This window comes from Xyrauchen texanus, chromosome 38 (genome assembly GCF_025860055.1).
Source record: "Xyrauchen texanus isolate HMW12.3.18 chromosome 38, RBS_HiC_50CHRs, whole genome shotgun sequence".
Classification (NCBI taxonomy): Eukaryota; Metazoa; Chordata; class Actinopteri; order Cypriniformes; family Catostomidae; genus Xyrauchen; species Xyrauchen texanus.
This window is the reverse complement of record NC_068313.1, coordinates 8,844,201-8,848,507: the sequence shown is the minus strand read 5'-3', so window position 1 is coordinate 8,848,507 and position 4,307 is coordinate 8,844,201.

The window sequence follows — 4,307 nt, the reverse complement described above, 5'->3', positions numbered from 1 at the left end:
TCTTGTTGTATCTGTTCACAATTTCTATTATAAGGAATTAGTTTTAATAATGGAATTATGGGGATGAGATTATCAAAATATACCAGTCAAATTATCTTTGAATACAGTCAATAATAATACAACTTTATTGCTATTCTAAACATGAAACTTATCTCACACATTCAACATGAAACTGGTTGGTGAGTGGTGATAGAATGTGAAGTAAATGATCAATATAGAGAAAATGAACTTTAAGGTGTCTGTAGACAATGCCTTAAGAACCATTTATCCTTCTTTGAGTATAAATCAATTTGCAATCAGATTACCCAAAGTATTTAACTAATACACCAGCACTTTGAGCAAAAGTCTTGGAGATGTACTTGCGTGTCGTTTCCTTGAGTTGTGTTTCCTTGCATTGCGTTCTTTGTGTTGCTTGGTTCTTTGGCTCTTTGTCCGTCGACGTTTTGGACTATGTTAATAACGTGGATAATTATTGTCTATTTGAAGCGAGGCCTTCGAGGAGGATTCGCGACTCCCATTGGGTGTGTGAACCATAGAGCAGAGAGTGAGAGGCTTCCAATGTAATTTGTGTGTCCCGAGTTTTCCTTGGACTCTACATGGCACGGAGGATCTGGAAGCAGCAAGATAGCCGAAGAGAAGAGGCCAAGAGCCTGTGTCAAGACCCATAAGAGTTCAGAAGAGAAGAGCGAGAGAGCTCCTTGTGTAGGAAAGTTTGAACTGAATTTGGCCGCACCCTAAAGCTGTCCTGAGTCAATGAGAAGTGGCTTTTCAGAGTCACATGGTCAACTGGTCTGTCCATTTCCAAAAGTTGATTTGCAATCCTTTATGGAGGATTCTTACAAACTCCCGCTCAAAAATAGTGCATGTTTAATCATGAACATTTAAATCTTGACAACAGCACAAGAGACATGACATTCGTTGTCATCAACATTCTCTACGTAAACAAGCATGCAATTACGTAATAAATATGACATTCTTTCATGAATATTGTATGTGTAAGTAACAAAACATGAAAATCCCTGGTTCCAAATCATACTGGTTAATTCATTAGTTTTATAACATGGATAATACCTTACACATTATGAGAAACCTGATGGTCGGGGTATAATATCCATAAAAGATTAAAGATTATAATCATCAATTTGTTAGTTAGAAGTGATTACAAATCACTAAACATATTTTAAAAAGGTAAATCAGCCTATAATCATTAATTTGTCAGTTATAAAAGTGATCACAGGTCATAGTGTCATTTTCAGAATTATCTAGAAGGGCTAGCAGGGACATACTGGGACTGAAATTCAGCCCGGGACTTTAAGATGGAGAGGCCTTTTACGCGAGTGCCCTTGGTGCACGAGCAGAAGGATTTTTTGCAGTTATTTTAATTCTAATAGTGTTTTTATGGTATAAAGAGAATCAGATTACACTGAAGACCTTCAAGAAATTTTAGGATGACACCTGCCTCTTCAGGTTGTATAAGCAAGTCACCACTGCACTGAACACAACCAGGTCAGCAAAACCTAATCTCGAACACATAAGTATAGTTAGTATACCGCTAACTACCAGCATGTCATGTGTACAGTCAGTCGGAGTGATAAAATGGTTACAAATACTAACAAATACCCACTCAGATACTCAAAAACCACAATGCAGTCCCATAAAATAGAGATTTGTGTGTGTGTGTGTGTCCTCACTTTCAACTCTGCTTACTGATTGTACAGCTGAGAAGAACATGAGAAGAACATCAGTAATAAATATGACTAAGAATAATACATTTTCTAATTCAATCTGTGCTTCAGTCAGGTTATTGTCTAGTATGTGGAACTATTGGCATTTTATCCTATATGTAAATATGTAATATTGTGCTGTATTTTTCTATTTTGTGTGTGTATGTCCTTAATAAAGCTTTGATTGATATGCCTAATATGATTACCTACCCAGCCTTGCACACTGCCCCTCTACCTGTCTGTTTCCTGGTTTCTGCTGCTCCTCCGCCTCCTCCTCCTCTCTCCTCCTGCTCCTCCTCTTCTCTCTTCCTACATTGGAATTCTACCAAGCCATGTAATAAATGCCTATATATAAATGCAAATATAAACAATTTCAGTGTATAATAAATCACTAATATATCCCTAATCGTGCACCTGTCCTGTCCATGCTGCTGGGTCCTTCCTCATCTGCACCTCCGGCTGTCACAGCACTCTTTCCACTACGGAAAAGGTCTGTTAATTTGGCGCATTTAGCTTCCTCTTGTGCCAAAATTTTTTTCTTTTTAATTCTTATTTTTTCAGCCCCACCCATTTCTTTCTCTTCTTTCCTTCTTTTTGCCATTTTTACCGTTCGTATCTGTTGCATTCACACAAACCCGCCAAACATGACCAAAAGTAAACTCCTTTGATCGGCGCCTAGTTTGAGCCAATCGGATGTGAGGAAAAACGAGGATCAGTCCAAGTTGGGAGGGGCCGCTCGTATCCCCCCTCAGATTGAAAGTATTGGTCTGGCCCGGTCTGAATCACACACACACACAGCGTTTCGCTGCAGCTGAGAGGCCGGTTAGGCCGGTCGCAAATCATTAAAAAAAAAAAAACTCTTTGACCACCGGCCGGTCTTCGGCCTGAAATGGACCGGCCGTTCGGGATTGATCCCGGTATTCCCGATGGCCAATCCGCCCCTGAGGGCTAGGCATGGTGTATATTTTATAGGGTTAAATCACAAGTACTAGGACTGGCATGAGGATCTCAAAAGGAAACCTTGTTTTAGCTCTGTGTGGAAGTTCAGAAGGTCAGTTTTAGATATTAATTTGGAAAACAAGCTACAAAAACGTATTTTGTTCCAGTAAATAATGGGCTAAGTCTACACCCTTTCACCTTTTGTTTACTTTGATCCATCTTTAAAAAAAAAAAAAAAACTACCTCTTAATAGAGCTCCATATCGCTGATTTTCTGCATGATAAGATACACACAGTGAACGCAACACATACTGTATTTTTTGATTCAGTACATCGCAAGCCATCACATTATAATCTAGCTGCAGCAGAGTCTCTTCATCTCTTCCCCTGGTCACTTCACGTAACTCATAGAATCGTCGCTGACTGCACAGAGAAATGCCAGTTTTGGAGTTTATTTTCATAACCTGCTTCCTTATTATTTGAATAATAAATGCTTTAAACATATAACGCCAGGGTGTTTCATTGCGAAACTGAATGTGTCACAATAATCATTTTATCATGGGTATCTTGTTTTCATAATCGTTAGAAGCCAAAATCATAATTGAAAATGTTATTCTATTAATCGCCCAGCCCTAATGTACAACATGTAAGCAGAAATTGTCATACAGGTTCCAAAAAATTGCACAGTTGCTTCTGCAATTGTGTTTTTCATGTGACATTTGCTTTTATAATGCTATTGGTTATAGCTTTAGGTTTAAGGTTTCCCTTAAAAACCTATTTGTGAGAACATTTAACTCGCTTTTAGTGCCACACAGTGGTCACTTAATATAATTTTATGTATCATAAATTGTGCTGCTTTAGCTAAAAAATTATCCTGCTGGAAGTACCCATCAGAGGATGGGTACATGGTGGCCATAAAGGGATGGACATGGTCAGAAACAATGCTCAGGTAGGCCGTGGCATTTAAAAGATGCCCAATTGGCACTAAGGGGCCTAAAGTGTGCCAAGAAAACATCCCCCACACCATTACACCACCACCACCAGCCTGCACAGTGGTAACAAGGCATGATGGATCCATGTTCTCATTCTGTTTATGCCAAATTCTGACTCTACCATCTGAATGTCTCAACAGAAATCGAGACTCATCGGACCAGGCAACATTTTTCCAGTCTTCAACTGTCCAATTTTGGTGAGCTCTTGCAAATTGTAGCCTCTTTTTCCTATTTGTAGTGGAGATGAGTGGTACCCGGTGGGGTCTTCTGCTGTTGTAGCCCATCCGCCTCAAGGTTGTGCGTGTTGTGGCTTCACAAATGCTTTGCTGCATACCTCAGTTGTAACGAGTGGTTATTTCAGGCAAAGTTGCTCTTCTATCAGCTTGAATCAGTCGGCCCATTCTCCTCTGACCTCTAGCATCAACAAGGCATTTTCAGCCCACAGGACTGCCGCATACTGGATGTTTTTCCCTTTTCACACCATTCTTTGTAAACCCTAGAAATGGTTGTGCGTGAAAATCCCAGTAACTGAGCAGATTGTGAAATACTCAGACCGGCCTGTCTGGCACCAACAACCATGCCACGCTCAAAATTGCTTAAATCACCTTTCTTTCCCATTCTGACATTCAGTTTGGAGTTCAGGAGATTGTCTT